Here is a 23,864-nt window from a genome sequence, read left to right on the forward strand (position 1 = left end):
TGACAAGGACAAACATATTAATACTCTTGAAGAAGTTTTAAGTGCACTCAATTCGCATGGCCTTACTATCAAACATGAGAAATGCAAATTCGGTGTTCATTCTGTGAATTACCTAGGCCATGAGCTCTGTGAAGAAGGAATCAAACCAAAGCCTTCACTTTTAGAAGCTATTGAGTCAGCTCCTCATCCTCAGTCTAAAGATGATGTGAGATCCTTTTTAGGTTTAGTCGAGTTTTACGCCAGGTATGTTCCTGAATTTTCATGTAGGACATATAATATAAGACAATTAATAAAAAAATAGAGTGGTTTTTGAATGGACAGATGAATGTGAGAAAGAATTTTGCGATGTGAAAAATGCTATCTGCTCTGCTAGTGCACTCACTTGCTTTGATCCTTCTCTGCAAAACATCATCACTACTGATGCTAGTTCAAAAGGTTTGGGCGCTGTGTTTACTCAAAAAACTGATAAAGGTAAGGAAGTTATTATTGCACATGCTTCCAGGGCACTTACATCTGCTGAAGAAAAATATTCTACGATAGAAAGAGAAACTTTAGCATGTGTATGGGCTTTGGAACATTTCAGAGTTTTTGTGTGGGGTAAAGAATGTATTTTGAGAAGCGATCACAAACCTTTAGTACGGCTACTTACTACAGAGGGCATGCTAAGAGCTTCAGCTCGCATTGCACGTATGTCAATGCGTTTACAAGACTTTATTTATATTATACAATATGTACCTGGTAAAGACAATGTTTCTGCTGATTTTTTATCTAGAATGCCTTTACCCATTCAGGAAGATGTACACAATGAATGGGATGATTTTCAAATTGCCATGATTCATGATGAGGGTCCCATATCTATTGATCAAACTTTATGGAAAGAGAAATTTGAGAATGATGGAATTTTAAAGAGTGTTGCCAACTACATCACTAGTACTTGGCCTGAAAAAAAGTGTTTAAGTTCAGAATTGAAAAGCTTCTGGGAAGTAAGATCAGAACTTTCATGTTGTGAGAATATTGTTAAAAGGGGTGAACGTATTATTCCACCAGAAGGTATGAGGAAAACTATAGTCTTACAGAGTCACGAAGGACATAATGGCATGGTCAAGACCAAACAACAAGTTAAAAAATTATTTTGGTGGCCAGGAATGGATATGTTTATTGAACGTTTAGTTAGGAATTGTATTATATGTGCAAATTCTGACAAGTCATTAGTTACTCTTAAACCAAATATGGGTGCACATACTATTCCCAACAATCCATGGGAAACTATTGCTATAGACATTATGGGTCCAATTGGTTGTGAATCTAAATATGTCATTGCAGTAATCGATATTTTTTCAAAATGGCCCATTATCAAAATAGTTCAGAAAATAGATACTGATTCAGTACTTTGTTTTTTTGATAACATTTTTATTGAAGAAGGATTACCAGTAAGAATCATCTCTGACAATGGTGTACAATTCAATTAAAAAAAAGCCAATGATTATTTTTCAAAACTTGGCATTACTCATTCCACTACCTCCTTATATAATCCTAGTGGGAATGGAATGATAGAGAGATTCAATAGGGTTCTTAAAAGTGCTATACGAATTGATAGTAATGATGACAAAAAATGGGAAATTGAAATATTTAAGAAAGTTTGGATGTATAGGACAAACATGAACTCCATGACTGGGTACTCTCCTTTTGAAATCATGAGAGGAAGAGTTCCCAGAACAAAAGTGAATCTGTCATGGTTAGTCAATTCTACTTCTTCAAGTGTCGATTTAAGCAAAGTTAAAGAGAATCTCATTCGCACTCATTGCAATAATAAAAAATATTTCGATGAAAAATTTGGCTCAAAGAAAGATCCAATGGTTAAAGTTGGTATGATGGTAAAAGTCAAAAAACCATGGAAAGTTAAGAAAGGAGAAAGTGCATTTATGGGTCCTTATGAAGTATTAGAAGTGTTAAAAAATTCAGTGAGATTATCAGATGACAAAGTTTGGAATCTCAGTAGAATTGCTATTCTCAAGGCTGACAAAAATGTTTACTATAAAGAGTCTATTCCTGAACATCCTGATTTATCATATTTAGAAGATGATATAGTTGTAAGTAAAACAGCTGAAAATACATCTAGTGTTCCTTGTTGTTCAACTAGTACTTACTCTAACCTAAATACCAATATCATACCATATAATTCAAACAGTAACATGGTCAATCAAAATGTTAGTGTCCAACAAGATGTTTCATTAACCAAGAGATCTACTAGAAAACCCAAATGGTTATCAGATTTTGTTGCATATATAATGAACAAAATTTAACATTCATATTCTTGTATATTGTTTTTTGTTTCATATTATAAGGAGGTTCATATTTTTGTATATTGTTTTTTTGTTTCATATTATAAGGAGGGAAGGTGTGTAGTGTATATATTTGTACACGCGTTCATACACGCGTATGTTCTCGCGCTTTAGTCGCGCTCGCTTTTCATTCCTACTGTGCGCGAACTACACTGTGTTTATACTTGAACATATCTCGTGACCTGTTATCACTTGAATACAGCTAGTTTGTACAGTTACATATATGCATGCTTTGTTATAACAGTCACTGAATGTCAGTTACCACTGATTGCTTGGAGCATACAGTTGTGTTCAGGGAGTGCTTCTTATTCTGGAAATAAACTTATTAATTTCATCAAGATTCCAGTGAATTATTACTTAACATGCACACATGTTGGTGACATGTTCATTCCTACTGCTGGTGCAGGAGAGATAAAGAGAAAGATCTTACTCAATGTACAAAGGTAAACTGCCTCATGAGCCTCTTTACGTTTTGGAGGGTTCCGTCAGGCATAATAGGATGATCTGAAATAATGAGAAGGACCCATTATAATCCATACTATTCATGGGAACTCTATTGCTCACCGCCTATCCATGGTATCTCAGGTATCCAACTCACGGTTACTGGGACGAAATTCGACCTCCTCCCCTCAGCGCGGTTCCGATGATACTGACCCTGGGAATCGGTGGGTCTTTTAAAGCCCACGTAATTGGTAAAGGATCGGTAAGTGGTAGCGTAATTGGGCCCATATTTGGTCCTGTCGGAAAGCACCAGTGTCCGGTAGTGCGCGGTCACACAGACACTGTCTTTTCGCGCATGCGCAGTGTTTTGAGGGCACTGATTACATAGTAATCATGCGCGGTAATGATTGGGCATCATGCGGGTGTTGTGCGCATGCGCGGAAACCAATCCGCTGTCATAGAATTATTGAAGTCCGATCTTAGCACCGTCGGTCCTTCTCTCCCTGCTGATGTGCCATTGATTATTATTACTAGTCAGTGACATCAGCATCTAATGTTGCTCAGAAATTACTTAGGGTAGTACACCTATCTAGATACATTTCAACGCTAGAAATGCTTTCGTTGTACCCCTAGTATGAATAGAACCCTACACTGGGCGATGAGTTTGTGATTAGCGAGGGAGCTTTCTAAGGAAATGTACAATTTTAATGTGCACTTAAATGAAAATATAACTATTCACACATGTTATTCCAGATTCTTGCACATCAAGCTAAAAATTGATTCTCGTGGATACATGTTGGTTTGTCAAAAATAAGGTATGGCTTTTCCTTACATTATTTTCCCTACTTGGTTCATCTTCAATAATGTTATCATATAATAATTTCCGTCTTTAAAATGTGTTTTTGAAGATTATAATTAGAGTCTCCAATGCTTGTCATTACACAACATTGACGAACCAGGAATGCCATTACTCACTTAGAGTCAGTAAGGTTACATGCAATGGTCTGTGAATTATTTTTAATCTATTGTCCCGATTAATCTATACAGAACCTTCGACAACAGTGAAACATGTCTACCTTCAGGAAAATGGCCCATTTATGCGATTTATTGGTTTTAAGCACAATCCAGACACATAAACAATACGGGTAATTGTAGATGTCCTAATTAACTTGTTAACAACAGGTCACACTATTCTTTCAGACATTTTCCTGATGATTTTCCTCTTCTTATCTAAGTTAGGGTTAGTGGGTGAGGTGGCAGAAGTAGAGAAGGTTCCAATGAGAACTGAGCATTGACATTATTTTAAGATTTAGTATTTGGGATTGAGGTACTTTAAATTTATGCTATTAAGCTGTGTATAACAGGAGTTAAGAGGTGTCCCAGTGCAGTCGAGTCTTCTAGTGATATGGAGGCGAGTGTCCTAAATGCTTTGGTAATTGTATATGGAATGATTGTATTTCTTTAGTTGTATTGTATTTACTAAAGCGTGTGAGACGAGTGATTGTAAGGAAAATGTACACATAGAATAGATTTTTTCCTGGTCATCTCAGCACTGTATGAATAGTAAATATGCCTTAATTTACCCTATATACAGTGTACAAGATCACTCTGCTAATATGATGCAAGATCACACTATAGTAATCCACAAATTAATTAATGTGATGAACCGAATAAATGACATTGCACTTAATGCAAGAAGCTAGAAGTCTTTTGATCAGTTTGATACAAAATATGTGCGAGAGATGTTACAGAGCGTAGCAGCATATAGACACTTAGGGCCTCATTTATGAAAAGTGACGCATCGCTGCATGAAAACATCGATGGGTCACTTTTCATTGCGCCCTCCTTGAGACACCAATGATGCGTCATATTTACAGTATGACGCATCATGTCGCAAGGAGTTACAGATACGTCAGTATTTCTGACGTATCTGTAAGTGCAAAAGTGACGCATTGCTGGAGTGTGTCACAAAAGTGACGCAACTCCAGCAATGTGTCCTTTCACATTGGGCAAACCCCATGTGAAAGGGCCTCCGTCAGTTTTACGCCTGCTCTGAGGCAGGCGCAAGATTTTGACGCAACGGCGTCCTAGAAGTGACGCAGTGAAATCTCATAGATTTTACTGCGTCACTTCTACGACCCTTTCCTGCGTCAATACGCCCCCCCTTGCATACATTATACCTGGCGCAGGTATAATGTGGCGCAGGGGTTTACAAAGTGACGCATCTACCTAGATGCGTCACTTTGTAAATATGGCGCAACAAGGTGCATTTTTTACGCCACTGGTGCGTCACAAAAAAGTGACGCACCGGCGGCATAAAAGTGGCGCATGGGCTTATAAATGAGACCCTTAGGCCATTATTATGATGTTGGGTAGAAAGCCATCATAGGTTTCTGTCCAACAACCTATTATGATACTGGTGGTCAGAGGGAAGCCCGTCGGGGAATTCCTCTCTGCTTCCAACAGTCCCACTGAGCCAGTCGAGGCACTGGCGGGAAAGTAATCGGAAAAAAATGACAGCGCAGCTAGCCTCTGCTCTGCAGTCGGGCTTACAATGTTGCATTGCGCCTGCCCTTTCATGGCGGTCCACTTGTGTAAGAACATGTTTAACATGTTCTACATATACGATATTTCAGGATTAAGTAGTTCCAACTCTAAATTTCCATCATTAGTGTTTTAGTTGCGTTTGCTTCTTCTGTTAGAAGCGTGCCCCCTGATAGCCCCTTACATACAGATTTCTTAAAATTAAAACTATTTCCAGGAGGCCTCAATCGTGCATTCTGACCCGCAGACGTCTCAGGGGCTATTGAACTATAATTACAGAAAATGACTGTAGAAACAAGAGTCAACTCTGATGCAAGTATCATAGTACTTATTATTTTCTCTTTTAATATAATCTTCATCTGGTCTTACATTTCCGAACCGTTTTAAGCCACATGAATTCCCCAATACTTGGATCCAACTATCTGTCATCAGCAAACCTATATATGCATGAACAGTACTCAGGTATCCTCCCCTGACTGCTCCTTGCTCTGCAACCAAGCGGGAGCGTGGCATTGTCCCAAACATGGACGCTGCCAAGTTTCCACTGATTGGGGAAGCGAAGCTGATACTGCTGTTCACGTTCTTTCTTCTCTGCACAGCTTCTTATGATTTCTCTCTGAAAAGTGGCTGCTCCACCCATGTGAACTCCCGGTCATTGGTGCATCTTCAACCCTCGTGCACACCCCAAATCCCAGGGTGGCTGCAAAACTCCCATGTGATAGCTCAGCTTGCCAATGATTTACTGGGGAGAAGAAGAGGAATGTTGGCACAGCAGCCAAGCGATGAAACTTTGTGAAAATAATTTGCCTCAGCTGTGTAATAGAGGTCTCAATGTAGGGGTTTATACTTTTTTATGCTGCAAATAGAGCAGTTTTGCCATTTTACCCGAAAATGGAAATAATTGTCACATGAAATGAAACCTCGTCATTCTAGAAATGACCCACTGAGTGTGTGTTTTTGCACACTTTTCGCACAATACCATGCTGGAAATTGTACGTGAATTTTTCACACCAAATGTACTTTTTGTGGCGCATTTACATGCACATTGTCCTGGTAGTGATAGAGAATTCAAGTCCGTGAGTACGAGTTACATGGTACTGGCAAAGTGGTAAACCCACTCTCATAAAAAAAGAACCATTTGGGAACAACCCCCGGTATTGAGTTTATCCCCATGGAATGGAGAATAACCAGGTGGACATAGTTTTACCAGGCAGCATTCCTTATGATAGTCCTCTTTTTTGTGAGGATTATCGTTCGCATTTACCAACTGCTCTAGGCAGGTGGTAAAGGAGAGTGGGAGTTGCCACGAGGTTGGGGAGAAAGGGGAATGGTGGTGAAGGAGGGTGTGGAATAGGGAGATTATGGCAAAACCAAAGGGGATGATGGACGGAGTGTTGAACATTGCAAGCACTCACCCACAGTCACCTGCTCTGGGTTTAATCCATCATCATTATTTAGCTCACTCCGCCACCCCAGTTCAGACATGGCCATATGCAAATCAGTCTGACCCTGTGCCTCATGGGAACAGTCCAGCCCGAAGTGCCAAGTCATGTCTTCCCTGGACCGGAAACAAGCATCCTGGGATTGATTTCTGGCTAATCAGCCATCATCAGCTAGGCTAGCTTGAATCCAGTGGCAAAGTGAGCAAGGGACCCACGTCTGGGCATACCCTGCCAACATAGGGCGAACAAAGCAAAACCAAAAGTGGATGATGGACAGAATTTTGAACATTGCAAGCATTCGCCCACAGTCAACTGATCTGGGTTTAATCCATCATCATCCTTTAGCTCACTCCGCCACCCCAGTTCAGACATGGCCATATGCAAATCAGTCTGAACCTGTGCCTCATGGGAACAGTCCAGCCCGAAGTGCCAAATCATGTCTTCCCTGGACCGGAAACAAGCATCCAGGGACTGATTTCTGGCTAATCAGCCATCATCAGCCAGGCTAGCTTGAATCCAGTGGCAAAGTGAGCAAGGAAACCACGTCTGGGCATACCCTGCAAACTTAGGGCGAACAAAGCAAAACCAAAGGGGATGATGGACAGAGTGTTGAACATGGCAAGCATTCACCCACAGTTAACTGATCTGGGTTTAATCCATCATCATTCTTTAGCTCACTCCGCCACACCAGTTCAGACATGGCCATATGCAAATCAGTCTGACCCTGTGCTTCATGGGAACAGTCCAGCCCGACCTGCCAAGCCATGTCTTTACTGGACTGGAAACAAGCATCCTGGGACCGGTTTCTGGCTAATCAACCATCATCAGCCAGGCTAGCTTGAATCCAGTGGCAAAGTGAGCAAAGGACCCAAGTCTGTGCATACCCTGCCAACTTAGGGTGAACAAAGCAAAACTAAAGGGGATGATGAACGGAGTTTAGAACATTGCAAGGACTCACCCCAGTCAACCGACCTGGGTTTAATCCACCATCATTCTTTAGCTCACTCCACCACCCCAGTTCAGACATGGCCATATGCAAATCAGTCTGACCCTGTGCCTCATGGGAACACTCCAGCCCGAACTGCCAAGCCATTTCTTCCCTGGATGGGAAACAAGCATCCTGGGACCGGTTTCTGGCTAATCAACCATCATCAGCCAGGCTAGTTTGAATCCAGTGGCAAAGTGAGCAAGGGACCCACGTCTGGGCATACCAAGCCAAACTTAGGGTGAACAGAGCAAAACGAAAGGGGATGATGGACGGAGTGTTGAACATTGCAAGCACTCACCCCCAGTCAACTGATCTGGGTTTAATCCATCATTATTCTTTAGCTCACACTGCCTAGGTACGATGTCGGCAGACTTACGTCTGGTTCATTTGCATACTCCCATTTGTCTATGGGAGCTTGTGCTGCGGCTGTAAACTGGTCGTAGCACAAGCTCCCATAGACAAATGGGAACATCTGTTTATCCCTGCCCGGCGTGGCAGGCGGCACCTGTCACACTGTGCACGGATTAACAAGGGAGCACCATATGTGCCCTCTCAGCCCCCAGCCGGAAGTAGCAGGGTGAAGGGGGCCTTGCTAGGGAGAAGCTGACATGGAGAGCCTGATCGAAACTGACATTATAATCCCTACGGCAGAAACACCATCCATAGGGATTACATGCCATTCTCTGACTGGGCAACGGGCGCCTTGAGCCCATCGGAATCCAGACTGAATGACTGGTCAGTTTCACTTTTAACCGCCTGCATGGTAATGGGGCAGTAAGCACTGAAACTGCAATGAGGCTTGGAAAGCCTCCAACCTGCGTAATGAGGGCCTTAGTCTTGCAGGGTGGAGCATTGAAAGCCCACACCCCTCTGTCATGTCTAAAGGTTCAGGTGAGGGCAGAAAAGCAGGTCAGGCAGCAATGCAGATTGTTCCCAAAGTGATTTTTTCATTCAAATTATCTGGCAGGGACAATCTGGTCAGTTGTTCCCCAGCAGGTAAATCAAGGTGCAGGAACAGTAGCCCACTTGAAGAATCCCTTACAAAAACCCTGCTCCTCACAACTCGCCTAGGTGTTTATAATGTATCTTTTGCAATCTAAATTGTTGCATACAAATTTTCCTTTCGACTTTTTGACCTGATGCAAAAAACTTTCTGCGTTAAAGGGGCGTGCAATGGGTATTGCTGGGGGAATTCCCAGCAACATCCATGGCTTTTTGACGGTATGCACCTGTTACAACGCATTCGTTACTCCGCACTACCATTACAACGCGACTTTTATAACGCATACCATTACAACGCATTGCGCTGGGGGGCGCTATAGGATAGGGAATGGTATAATTTACTATCCAACACCTTCCCTAGGGTCCACGGGGACTGGAGTTAGAATAGTAAATTATACTTACCACTATCCAGCACCCCAAAGCGCTATGCGTTGTAATGGTATGCGTTGTAATGGTCGCGTTGTAATGGTAGGTAGTTGTAACGGTATGCGGAGTAACGTCATACATCCACTGACTGTCCAAGATTCATGAGGAATCATACATCTGAGGCACACAGGAGGCACAACAAGAAGAAATATCTTTATTTCTCCTCATTTTTCCTTTTCCAAAAGAGGAACAAGCCTCTTCTGATTAACCTTCCTGCACAAATTTAATCATCCCCGCAACCCAGGCACCCTTGCACCATGGTGCAAAAGTGCCTGCCTTGGCGCACTGCAGCCCATAGTGCGACGGTGCAGGGGAAAAGGACAGGAATGTGCCATATCTGATAGATATGCAAAAACAACAGTTGATGGACAGAATGCAGAACAATGTCATACATTCATCCCAGTACAGAGATCTGGGCCTAAATCCATTGCTTTTTTGCTCACCATGCCATTCCAGTTTGAACCCAGCCATATGCAAATCAGTCTTGACCCTGTTCCCCATGGGAACAGTCCAGCCCGAACTGCCAAGCCAGGTTCTCCCTGGACTGGAAACAAGCATCCAAGGAACGGTTTCGGGCTTTCAGCCCTCATCCGCCTGGATAGCTTGATTCCAGTGGCATGGAGAGCACAGGACTCACGTCTGAGCATACCCGTCCCACTCGGGGTGACAAATACAAAAACAACAGTTGATGGACAGAATGCAGAACAATGTCATACATTCACCCCAGTACAGAGATCTGGGCCTCAATCCATCGTTTTTTTGGCTCACCATGCCATTCCAGTTTGAACCCAGCCATATAAAAAATCAGTCTTGACCCTGTGCCCCATGGGAACAGTCCAGCCCGAACTGCCAAGCCAGGTCCTCCCTGGACTGGAAACAAGCATCCAAGGACCGGTTTCAGGCTTTCTGCCCTCATCAGCCTGGATAGCTTGATTCCAGTGGCATGGAGAGAACGGGACTCATGTCTGAGCATACCCGTCCCACTCGGGGTGACAAATGCAAAAACACAGTTGATGGACAATGAAGAACAATGTCATACATTCCCCCCAGTACAGAGATCTGGGCCTAAATCCATCGTTTTTTTGCTCACCATGCCATTGCAGTTTGAACCCTGCCATATCCAAATCACTCTTGACCCTGTGCCCCATGGGAACAGTCCAGCCTGAACTGCCAAGCCAGGTCCTCCCTGGACTGGAAACAAGCATCCGAGGACCGGTTTCGGGCTTTCAGCCCTAATCAGCCTGTTTAGCATCATTCCAGTGGCATGGAGAGCATGGGACTCACGTCTGAGCATACCCGTCCCACTCGGGGTGACGAATGCAAAAACGACAGTTGATGGACAGTATGCAAAACGATGTCATACATTCCCCCAGTACAGAGATCTTGGCCCAAATCCATCGTTTTTTTGCTCACCATGCCATTGCAGTTTGAACCCAGCCATATGCAAATCAGTCTTGACCCTGTGCCCCATGGGAACAGTCCAGCACGAACTGCAAAGCCAGGTCCTCCCTGGACTGGAAACAAGCATCCAAGGACCGGTTTCGGGCTTTCAGCCCTCATCAGCCTGTATAGCTTGATTCCAGTGGAATGGAGAGCACGGGACTCACTTCTGAGCATACCCGTCCCACTTGGGGTGACAAATGCAAAAACAACAGTTGATGGACAGAATGCAGAACAATGTCATACATTCACCCCAGTACAGAGATCTGGGCCTAAATCCATCGTTTTTTTGCTCACCATGCCATTCCAGTTTGAACCCAGCCATATGAAAATCAGTCTTGACCCTGTGCCCCATGGGATCAGTCCAGCCCGAACTGCCAAGCCAGGTCCTCCCTGGACTGGAAACAAGCATCCAAGGACCGGTTTCGGGCTTTCAGCCCTCATCAGCCTGGATAGCTTGATTCCAGTGGCATGGAGAGCACGGGACTCACGTCTGATCATACCCGTCCCACTCGGGGTGACAAATGCAAATACAACAGTTGATGGACAGAATGTAAAACAATGTCATACATTCACCCCAGCACAGATATCTGGGCCTAAATCCATCGTTTTTTTGCTCACCATGCCATTCCAGTTTGAACCCAGCCATATGCAAATCAGTCTTGACCCTGTGCCCCATAGGAACAGTCCAGCCTGTTGCCAGTAAACCCAGATCAGTTGACTGGGGGTGAGTGATTGAGTTGCTCAAGCGCTCCGTCCATCATCCCCTTTTTTTTATCGCTTTGTTCGCCCTAAGTTGGCAGGGTGTGCTCAGACATTAGTCCCTTGCTCACTTTGCCACTGGATTCAAGCTAGCCTGGCTGATGACGGCTGAAATGCCAGAAACCAGTCCCATGATGCTTGTTTCCGGTCCAGGGAAGTCATGGCTTTGGCAGTTCGGGCTTGACTGTTCCCATGAGGCACAGGGTCAGACTGATTTGCATATGGCCATGTCTGAACTGGGGTGGCGGAGTGAGCTAAAGAATGGTGCTGGATTAAACCCAGATCAGTTGACTGGGGGTGAGTGTTTGATTTGCTCAAGCGCTCCGTTCATCATCCCCTTTTGTATCGCTTTGTTTGCCTTAAGTTGGCAGGGTATGCTCAGACGTGAGTCCCTTGCTTACTTTGCCACTGGATTCAAGCTAGCCTGGCTGATGACGGCTGAAATGCCAGAAACCGGGTTTCAGAAACTGCAGCCGGATACTCCCTCACCGTACTCAGCCCAACATTAGCTCCTATAGGCCCTTTTCCCCCCACACCCTCTTGTTGGATAATAATAGGGGCACAGGGGGGGTTGGCATCAACATTGCTCCCCATACTCGCTACCAATGGGCCTAGTTCACTGGCCATTAGCCGTGGGGGGGATTTATCCTTCAGGAGTCAATCCACTAAGTCTAAAGAGCTGAACCTATTGTTCTGGGGAAACAGTGAGAGTAAGGGGGTATTTGGTTGTACGCCCTTCCAGTTATTTGCCCCTCCTAGATCTCTGTGTCGTGGAAAGGTCCGAGCCCCCCTTAGCTGCCCACCTCTGGTTTGTTCAGAGCCCCACTGGGGAACAGGATAAACATAAGAGAGATGTAGGGGTAGGATTTGTGTTTTAGGCCCTACTGGGGCCCCACTGCAGATATAATCCACTGCATAAATGTTCCTAAAGTTAATAATTACACAGTTTCCTGCAATGTTTTTTGACCTTGCCCCTACCCAGTCAACCCGCCTTGCGAACAATATTTCTCCAGAGACCTGTTGGGGAAGATGCCTATTAAAATGGAGCCACTGTATACATTTGTTCTTGAGATCAGGATACGTTTCAATTTTCCCCTTGTCTAACACTGGGACCCCAGCAAGCACCACCACATATGGCAGTGAGGCTGGGGGGAGGTCAAAGGGGTTTTACAGGCTTCTCCTCAACTACATTTCTACAAATTTGGAGTTGCTGATCCAAGTGCCCCGCTAGCCCCCCGAGTGCCCTACTTTTATGTGCTACATCATTGTTATCTCCAGATCTTTCCCTTAGTGGTAAAGGCACAGGATTAGTGGGCGGACATTGGTTTACCACCAACGGCAGTGCAGTAGATGTGTTATCATTATTGGGCAGATTGCTAGGGTTGGCTTCACTATTTCTAATTTGATGGTGCCCATCGCGGAGATCATCCCCCCCTATGGCTTGCAGATCTGCCCGCACCTGGGCAGGATCAGATCGTGACTCTAGATGCAAAAGTCTCTTTTCAATCTGGGCAAGTCTGTCATATATGGGGAGACAAGTCCTTGTGAAAATAAGTTCCAGTTTCGCCCAAAATGCAGTTCCCAGATCTGCTGGATCAACATCTGTGAAGTCCGTTCGAATAGTTGCCTTGTGGGTAGCCTGTAGAGTTGTTTCTGGGATATTTGGGGGTCTTGTCCTTGCACCCTCACTCGTGTCATTCCCTTTTTTGAGTTTTTTAAGTTTTGCCTTATTATTTACTAGAGGAGCACCACCCCGCTTCCTTTTCGTGCCCGACTCTGCTACCACCTTCGCGGCCTCAATTTTAGATTTCTGTAGAGATCTCGTTTTAGGTCTCATATTCGGGGGGCCAAGTTCTTCGTCGTTAGGGTTGACGGCACTTGTACTAACCGGTCCAGTATTTGTACTTTCTCCTGTGGATTCCAGGTTTTCTCTACCCTGGTGGTCTGAACTTCCCACCGCACTCTGGCCAGCGCCAGTCATAGGTTGTCGATTTGGAGAGATTGCATGCAATATGGAGCCATGGGATGAGCGCTTATCAAAGGGTGGGTTCAATGACAGTCTCTTTTCAGTCAATTTGATTTCGTGTGAAAGGACAGATGAAGCCCTGGTGATAAAACGATCCAGAGTGCCCACTAGAGAGCCACCCGTGTTGGGCTTCCCTCCCTTAGCCTCATTGTTGGTAGCCATATAAGAAATTATGGGGCTATACCTTCTTTAGATTAATCGCTGCAGGGAGGTGCAATATATTATATTCAGTAAAGCACTGACCTTTATTCCACAGATGTTAAGGAGGTGGCCCCGTCCCGTCCTCTGCCGGACTCGAACGGGCTAAAATGGGCCCGTCCTTGGCCCGGGCTTCGCCCGGCCCGCGCCCGCGCGTCCCGCAGAACGGCAATGGAAGGCAGATTAAGTCCACCTGTGGGACAAGGGCGTGGTGGGAAGGCGGCTCTCAGCTCCGCTGCCTGCTGGGGCGCGTAGTCTTCCCTTGACAAATAGCCAGCTGTTACTGCAATTTAAATCCTCAGTGGTGCGAGCGTCTCCCGCAAAGCGGGAGACGCGAGAAGTGTATGTTTCCTTTGGTGCCTTTAATGTCAGCGGCGTTCGCAGATGCCCCCTGTTGCTGCTGGTTTAGTGTCCAAGGTATCCACGCGAGAAGTACTTATTGCCTGTGGGACGAGGGCGTGGCGGCAATGCGTCTCTCAGCCCCACATTTTGAATTCACAAAGACTGTGCATCCTCCTCAAAACATAAACCTCACTGCCTGCGGTGTAAATAAGTGTCCTTCACGAACATGGCAGCCACACAGGAGAAAAATCAATAGTTCCTTCTGCCTTGATGTAATCGATAGGCTGTGTTCGGAGTCGAGCTGGGCCCAGTGTGCAACAACCACATAATGAAGCTAAATGAGTCTTTTTGCAGTCAGCATCTTCCTTCAGTCCAGCTGCACCGGCTGGAGCTTTAGTGGGCAAGGCTAGCAAGAACAGAACACAGGCACACTATTAAATATTTTATGTTGGCATCTCTATAGTGGTGCGTCTACCAATAGTATGGCCTTGTGACACAACTGGCTGTCCGAGGTGCTTCTTCGTGCAATTCCAAATTTTCCATCACAGACTGGAGTTTGAGTCCATCTGTGATGATGTGTTGAAGGCATTATGTTCTGATCCGTCTCTGGTTGGGTGGCTTTATCATAATCAAAGACCTCTAGGAGTATGACTTAGGTTTCAAAGAGAAGTACCCGTGATCTTTACCAGTTGCTTTCCCTTCTCTTAGACAAACAGAATGCATGTTTCCCGGTGATCACAGATAGCTTAGGCCTAGTGTTGCTGTATGTGTGATGTTTGGTGTATCCTGACGATAAGTGTTTAGCAACATTGTGCTGGTATGCTTCTATAGGGCACACCAGTACAGTGAAATATGGAACTGTGACATTGTATCTAATGTATATAGTTACATGTGTCTAGTTTCATGTAGGCGAGCACTTGTATTTCTCCGAGTTTATCTACTTTGAGCAAGCCAAGGGAGTGCACAGAGTACTCCTGTTCAAATTTGAGCTAAAACGCGGGCATTATAATATGAGAGTCCCATTACTCCAGACTGTGACGTGAACAGAAACCTATGCAACTTATGTGCCCAAGGCCAGTAAATAGACCTTAACATCTGTTTATTAGCCTGTGGCTTGCCAAATAATGTGAACAGAAGCTTAGGCAACCTATTGAAGGAAGGAATATGGCCTACTGTTTCTACACTTCTACCTAAAATGAGTGCAAACGCCATGCCAGCATTAATCCCACCCCTAAAGAAGTAGATATTTATCCAGCCGATCACCAAATCGTACATAATCTCTGTTATTTACCCAGCTGACCGCTAAATAGCACATCATCTGAGATTTCAAGCTTCTAGCTGGCGAAATATCTAAAACTTCACTATTTAACCAGCCACTGACCAAATAGCAAACATTAGCAGAAATAAAAAACTATTTGACAGGCAACTTAATAAGTAGCGTGATGGAGGTCTTTATATAGCTGGACAGGAATAACAGGACTACGAACAATGGCAGGGTGATGGCCATCTGGTAATGCAAGAAAGAGTGTAAAACAGTTGGAAAAAAGTGCTTGTGCTGATATACAAAAATATGTGCAAAAGTAGGCACATTAATTCAGATACCTTTCGTGCAGAAACAAAAAAAGTCAAATCAATGTGTAACAAGTACATTTATGTTGGTATAAAATGTAAATAAGAAATGTAGAAATCACATTTATGCTTCAGGAACCTCAGGTTATGACACTGCTATTGTTGTGCTGCATTCTGGGAATATTTGATAGTGTGCGTGGCACTCTCTACAGTTATTTCTGAATTATGTTTTTAATGCATGCTACATACGTTTCCTTAACTTGTGAGACTAATGTTTCAATGTTAATCTCCTTTTGATTATTTTCAAGGGCTGGATTCGTTTTGGGTTTCTTATAGAAGGCCGTGTGTTTGTTTTAGGTGAACTTCTTTTCAAGGGGGTTGTGCTCGCTTAATACTTCAGACCTGGCAACAGAGCAGCAGCAGATAAGCAGAGCAAACAGGGAGCACAGACAGACAGGTGGTATCTAGGCCACCCTGGAAGGAAGCACTGACACTGGATAATTGTTGCTAAGGGACACATTGTTTTGCAGTGCTTGCAGGAGTTTATTGGAGGGGGACACAATTAGGAGATTCCTGTGGAACAAGAAAAATGAGAGGCCTGATTCAGAAGAAGTAGGAAGATCAGGACAATGAAAACAATTGCATGATCAGGATTAGCAGGACAAGGACTGGAAAGAGCAGAAAGGTCAGGATCAAGGGCACCAGGAGGACCAGAACAAGGAAGATCAAGACCAGAGCAAGTAGGACTTGTTGAACTACAAGGATCAGGACCAGGAGAACTGGGAATATCATTGGCTGAATGGACCTGGGCCCAGAGAACCAAGTTAAGAAGGAGGACAAGGATGCCCCAAACTAGGGAAGTGAGGACTAGTAAGGTCATGCCTAAGAGGACTAGGAATAAGTAGCAAAAAGGGCTAAGGGGAAAGCAGTACCAAGAGGACCGGGATGTGAAATGCCAGGGCCAGGAGACCAGCAAAAAGAGAACTAGGAAGGAACATGACCAGGGGAATCTAGGTCTAGGGGAAGCAGAAAGTACCAAGCTGGTCACAAGAAAAATATATAGGATGACCACCACAGGAGGATCATAGAAATTACCAGGACTGTCAGGACCAGGAATGGAAAAGACTAGGTCTAGGTTGGGTTGGTTCAGGACGAATAGGAAGCATACAAAAGGTCTAACCACTAGCAATAGCTTGGAGTAGCACTCCAGCCCATCATTCTTTTGCTCACCATCCCACCTCTGTTTGGATCCAGAAATATGCAAATCAGTCTTGACCCTTTTCCTTATGGGAATAGACTAGCCTGTACGGCAAGGCCAGTGCCTCCCTGAACTGCACCTCAAACAACCCAGGAACGGTTTCAAACTGTTCCCATGAGGAGTATGGTCACGATTGATTTGCATATGGCTGGGTCCAAACTGAGGTAGGATGGTAAGGTAAAGAAAGATGGGTTGGAGTGCTACCCCAAGCTATTGCCAGTGTTAGACTTATTGTAAGCAGCCTCCCATTACTTTTTGAGCTTCATGTATGGCCCTAAGTGGCATGGGTATGCCCAAACGTGGGTCCCATGCACACTGTGTCACTGGAACCAAGCTGTACCTGGCTGATGTGCCCATAACTAGAGCAAAAACGGTCCTGGGTTGCTTCTATTCCGGTTTCTATATTTCCAACACAGATACTCTGCTATTAACTGTTACATTCTCCATCCAAATGCTCTCCCCAAGGGGCTTATTTACCCCCCCCCCCCCATTTTCCACTCCAGAAAATGTAAAAAACGTAATCTTGAACATGACCAACCTACAAACAATTTTGAGTGCCACCCAATCAGATAACACTACACACCCTTACATGGCTGCTGAAAACTACAACACATGGCTTAACAATGCCTTTACCCAACTAGTTCCCCCAAAAAGGATGATGCCCAATCGAAATAAACCGTCTGCCCCTTTGTTTTCTGAATTGTTAGGACTCGAAAGGCAGCGTTGCAGAAACCTAGAAAGGAGATGGCGCAAAGACTACGATAACAATTCTAAAGAATTATATAAACAAGCATTGGCTGCTTACAGAAAATTGTTAGCTGTAGAAAAACAGAGATTCTATCTTGAGCAAATAGAGTCAGCCAAAAATTCAACCAGACAACTCTATCAGGTAGTCTCAAAATTATCCACCCCACCAGTCTGTTCTACTACTGAACCATCTCAAAATTTGTGCAATAATCTAGCGGCATTTTTTGAGCATAAAGTTAATGACATCTTTTTAAATTTTTCAGCCCAAACCAACCTGGACTCTGTTAGTTCCAATGAGGATGTTACCCCTATCTCTACCACCTTTGAAATTTCTGTTCAACATCTCTTAATCAAATAACAAACCTCATTACAATAACTAAATCAGGGTCACCGTTAGACCCATGTCCTCCTCAGATACTTAAGCCAGTTTCTAATTTAATAGCACCTGTGCTTACAGAAATTTGTAACAATATGTTTTCTTCAGGACACTACCCCTCAATCTGGAAGAAGGCCATAATTAAACCCCTTATAAAAAAAACCAACCTGGACCCGGCCGAGCCGAAAAGTTATCGACCAATTGCAGCGCTCCCCTTCCCGACTAAAATAATTGAAAAGATCATGAATAGCCAATTAACTAATTACATCGACCAGAACAATCTTCTCGATGATACGCAATTCGGCTTTAGAAAGGGCCATGGGACGGAGACAGCATTAATAAAAGCGGCAGATGAAGTCAGAGAGATTATGGACCAGGGAGGTGCAGCAGTGCTCATCCTGCTGGACTTATCTGCTGCCTTCGACACGGTTGATCACAACATCTTGATCAACCGTGTAGGCAAACTGGGCATCATAAACAAAGCCAAATCTCTTCTGGCTTCTTTTCTGTCAGACCGCTCCCAAATTGTTAAATTGGGTGACTTCTATTCTCCTGTCTTCTCGCTACCTTGCGGTGTTCCCCAGGGCTCCTCGCTGAGTCCGACACTATTTAACATCTGTGTGTCGGACTTGGCGAGGGTAATTAAGTCTTATGGAATAGGGTTAACATCGTACGCTGATGACACCCAGTTGATATTAGCCATCCATAACAATGGAGAAGCAGTAGCAGCAAATTTTCAAGATGGAATGATGGCAATCAGTACTTGGATGGACCACAATTGTTTAAAGTTGAATTCAAAAAAGACTGAGGTCCTGATCTTTGGCCGGTTGACTCCTTCTTGGTCTCCCACTTGGTGGCCGTTAGATCTGGGTTCTCCCCCAATCCCAGTAAAAAAGGTCAGAAATTTAGGGGTTTTATTTGATGAGAAGCTGTCGTTTATGAGTCACGCAAACGCAGTGGTCTCGTCATCCTTCTATACCCTCCGAATGATCAGGAAACTTCTGCCGTTTCTCCCGCTTTATGCAGGAAAGACCCTTATGTGCACGTTAGTACTATCTAAAATGGATTATTGCAACGGACTTTTGCTAAACGCTCAGGAGCGAGTCATGAGTAAGATGCAGTTAATCCAAAACGCCGCTGCCAGAATTCTGACCCGGACACCTAAATTTGTATCAATTTCCCCCATTGTTCGACAACTACACTGGCTTCCATTTCGAAGCCGTCCAAAATTTAAGGCTCTGTGCATCACGTATAAGGCTATGAATAATATAGAGCCGCAATACCTGAAAAAAGCCTTATGCACATACATGCCAACTAGAACTCTACGTTCTTCTTCAGCTCATCTACTGCCAGTCCCCCGTACGAAAAAGGCAAACTGGGGAGACAGACGCTTCACTGTCGCCGTCTCTAGACTGTGGAACACACTTCCTTTCCACATAAAAAAGAGTCCTTCACTGTTGACATTTCGTAAGCATCTAAAGACTTGGCTTTTTGATCAAGCTTAGGCTACCTTTCTCTCAGCACGGATCTCTCCTCAATAGCGCCGAGACACCTTAGGGTAGTTGTGCACTCAATAAATTGCAAAAAATAAATAAATAAAATAAATCCCATTAAATGTAGCCCAGGTTTAAAGCAGAAAACATCTGCCAAACCTTAGGTGATTGGACAAGATACCAGAAACACTTCTTGTATTAATATGATAGTGAAGAAAGGTGAATGAATAGATGACTAAAAGGTAAATACTAAAGGCCCCGTTCGCAAAGGTAAAATGTTGGAAATATGTTTCAGGTTTCCACCTTTGCAGAGATATCTGTGGTAAATCAAAATGCTGTGTTTTTTCTGGGTTGGTCAGTGCCTTGAAGCCATGCTCAGTGAGGTACCATTTTTATCAAGAGACTTTGGTGAATTGCTGGTGAAGGCTGGGTGAGTGGAAGTTTGTGCCTCCTCACAGGTTCCTGAACTTTCCATCACAGAAATGTGAGGAAAATGTAGTTTATTTGACAAAGTTTGAGGTTGGTAAGGGATTCTGGGTAACAGAACCTGGTGAGAGCCACACAAGTCACAAAATCCTAAATTTCCCTCGGTGTTTAGGTTTAATAAATGTATAGGTTTGCTAGGTTTCCCTACATGCCGGCTGAGCTAGGGTCCAAAATCTACAGCAAGGTGCATGCAAAAATGGGCAGTTTTTACTGGAAAAATTTGATGTGTCAATGTTGCGTGTTGGGCCGTTTCCTGTTGCAGACACCAGGCCTACCCACACAAGTGAGGTAGCATTTTTATTGGGACACTTAAGGGAACACAGAATAGTAGAACAAGTGTTATTACCAATTGACTTTCTTGCATTTCTGCCTTCCAAATATAAGACAATTTGTAAAAAAGAAGTCATTTTGAAAAATGACCTCTAATTCATGTGCTTGTATGGGTACCCACAATTTTGGACATGTGCAAATTACCACTGCTTCTAAACTCTATTAGGTAAATTCTGTTTTCCAACTCTTAAATACCGACTCATACCGAATCGGTATTTCAGATTCGGAAAACGGGGTGTAGGAAAAAATTTGGAAAAAATTACTGATTCGGAATTACTGTAAGCGGAATATACCGAATCGTTTTTTTCCGAATCGGTAAATACCGAATTGGTAAATACCCATTCATTCCTATGGTCCTCCTGGCCCATAGGAATGAATGGGAATTTCCGAATAGGAATTTACCGATTCAGTATTTACGGATTCGGAAAATACCGAATCGGTAAATTCCGATTCGGAAATTTGAAAAATAACCCATGTGAGCCTGTGAACCAATCAGGAACACCCACCACACCCCACAACAAAGCCATAGAGGACCCAACCAATCAGATGCTACCACCCCTCCCCAGTACCTGGGAGTGGCCACACCCATGCAGGTGCGGAGCAACTGAACTGTTTGGAGAGCAGGAGGAAACAGAGAGGAGCTGGCTTCCCTGAGCATACCTGATCAGCAGAATGGAGTCCCAGGATGGCCAGAAGGATACAGCTGAGCGCAGGAGGAAAATCAAATTCAGCCCAGCAGAACTGCAGATGCTGGTTGAGGAGGTGGTGAAACACCACACCAAAATCTTTGGAAAACGGTCTCTGCATGTTGCAGAGTCTGTCAAACGTACCACCTGGCTTGACATCCAGTCCAAGGTCAATGCCATTGGAGTATTAAACAGGGACATAGATGACCTTAAAAAAAGATGGTACGATCTGCGTATTATCACCAAGAAAAAACTTGCTGCACTGAGAAAAGAAGATGGAGCCACAGGTGGAGTGAAAAACAGAGCCTCAATACTGACAGACCTTGAGGAGCTGGTAGAACCCACCCTGGAGCCTGAAAGCACCCATGGGATTGGGGACGCTGACAGCTCTGCCAGAGCTGCAAAGAAACAAGGTAAGATGCATGGACATTAATCCCCACCCATTTCCCTGTCCCCCTTCCCCACTGTGTGTGTCAGCATCACACTCCAGAACAGGTTTCACTTATGTCCAGCAATGCATCATGGGAGACGTAGTCATAGGTACATACATCAATGCAGTCACCATAGAATTCAGCAAGGTATGTCACACACCACTTCCAGAAGCTGATGAAGACTAGGCAATTGTGTGATAGAAGTGTGATTTAATCATGACACACAGGTGAACTACACCACTGACTAAATGTCCATATCTGTCCATAGGAGAGTCATCGTGCAGTAAAGCACAGGAAAGGGAGGAGAGGGCACCGACAACTGAGAGGAGGGAGAAGACAAAAGAAAGAGCAGGTCATAGCGCTGTTCAGGAAGACAACACCACAGCGCAGGAAGCCACTACACCTGAGCGACCCACCACACCACAGCCTCAGTCACCTCTGTTGTTTGGGACACAAGAGTTGGAACCAGCAGCACTTTCCCCCACACCATCACAGTCATCAGTGCAGGGAAGGGCAAGGAGGCTTGATGTGCCCCCTCTCAGGATTCTGCAAACGTCAGATGAGAAAGATGAGGAGGGTGTCATTCCAAATAATTCACCTGTGGCTGACAACGCTGGGCAGCAGCCTACCTCAGGAGCTGTGCGGGCCAGTGTCTGAGGCCGAAGGGCATGGGAGAGAGGCGAAGGCCAGGATGGAGAGGGGGTCTTCTGTGGTCTTGAGGCCACCATGGTAAAAGTCCAGCGCCTGCAGACAAAGGCAATGTTAGCAGTGCACAGGCAGGTACTCAGTATAAATTGCAAGATGTCAAACATAGACCATGGCATTGGCAACATGTCTGAGAGCATGCAGTCTATGGCAAAGGGGATGACAGACAAGACACAGTGCATGAGTGCTCTGTGCGACAAATTAGATAGAGACCACTGTGAGAGGCGTTGAAATCGTCAGTATATGCGGCAACAGTCAAAAGCCTTGAACCGCTTTGCTACAGCAACCTCCCTGCTGTGCCGGCGTTCTGTCGCCATGCAGGATGCAATTGTGCACTGCTGCACGGATTTGTCAAGGGGGATGGGGAGAGTCACCTCTGCTATGGAGCTGATGCTCACAAACCAAGCATGAGTCATAAAGGGGTATGCCCTCGTAACTCATGGACCTGGGTCAGTATATAGGTATCAAAGTTGGGTGGTCTGAGTTATATATATATTTTGCAATTGCTCTGTATTGGTATATAATATATTCTACACACCACAGTTATTATTCATGGTACATTCAGCACAATAAAATTGTAGTATGCAGTATTCAAGAATTGCATTTATTCCGTATTCATGCAGTACTTATATATTCAGATTGCCTATCGTTATTCATACATTAACTGCAATATCTTCATGTAATTTCACAATCATTACACAATTGTTGCTCTCAGTGAAAATAGGAAAGAAGGGGGTGGTAGGTGAGTGAGGGACGTGGTAAAGGTGGTGTGAAAGTGTTGCATCACAGTTTAATAAAAAACGCCTTTACAATTGAAATCCTTGTAATGTTCCCAAATTACATCACACATAGGATACTGGAAAATTAGTTCATTTATTCCTATTGCGTGTAGGGTATGGCGTAGTCGACGTTTCGACCCCAGGAATGCAGAAGGGTTATTCTTCCCTCATGTGGGGGTCTTCATCAGGACATATAGGAGAGCCTAAAAAAGAGGACAATGCCTATTATGAACTGTCGTGGTGGGCTGGCGTATAAAATGTAGGCTAACCTTCACGTTACCTACATGGTGTGAGGCGGACGTCATGTCTGGCGTCTCATCTTGGGCTGTGACTAGCTCCTGTGGATTCGGAAATCTGAAATATATTAAGAAGCGAAGGGAGGAGGAGTAAGGCCAGGGAAGCTGATCTCTTGCTGGAGATACTAGTGTCCAACAACTTACTTTGGTCCGGCGTATTAAATACGGGAAAAGGGATTCTTCTTGAAGTAAGCTTCAAAACGTGCAGACCATCATTCTGAAAAGATCATTAAACAAAAAACACGAATAAATCGCTGTTCTACCTATAATGACTTAGCATAATTAAAAAAACGGGCTGCTCGTGAACTAAAAACTATATTGGGCAACTCGCAGTGAGGCTGTCAGGTCGGAGGGAACGCCTCACAATAACCGAAGAAGTGCCTGTTAACTTTGGGTAAATGGGCAGAGTGGGCGAGTGGAAAGCTGTTCTGCCATACATCATAGTTTAAAATAGTGCACGAATAAAAAGATTACAGTTCCTCCTAGAGTCACACAATTTTAAACTATATCGGGCGCCCATGCCGTCCCTATCTTATTGGTCCAAGTTAACATGAAGTGAGAGAAGTTTCTACCTCGGCTGTCTGGCCGTTCGATGGACAGAAAGGAAAATTACCTTCTCTTTCGTCAAATTCCAGCAACCGGAGTGCCTCGGCTTGTCCGTGATTGTGGCTCCTCGCGGTGCAGACGCTGAATGCAGAAGTAAAAGGGGCTCGGCGGTAGTGGCCAATCAGCTGCTTGCACTTGGAAAGGCCGTG

The sequence above is a fragment of the Lissotriton helveticus genome, chromosome 4_1, assembly GCF_964261635.1.
Source record: "Lissotriton helveticus chromosome 4_1, aLisHel1.1, whole genome shotgun sequence".
NCBI lineage: Eukaryota > Metazoa > Chordata > Amphibia > Caudata > Salamandridae > Lissotriton > Lissotriton helveticus.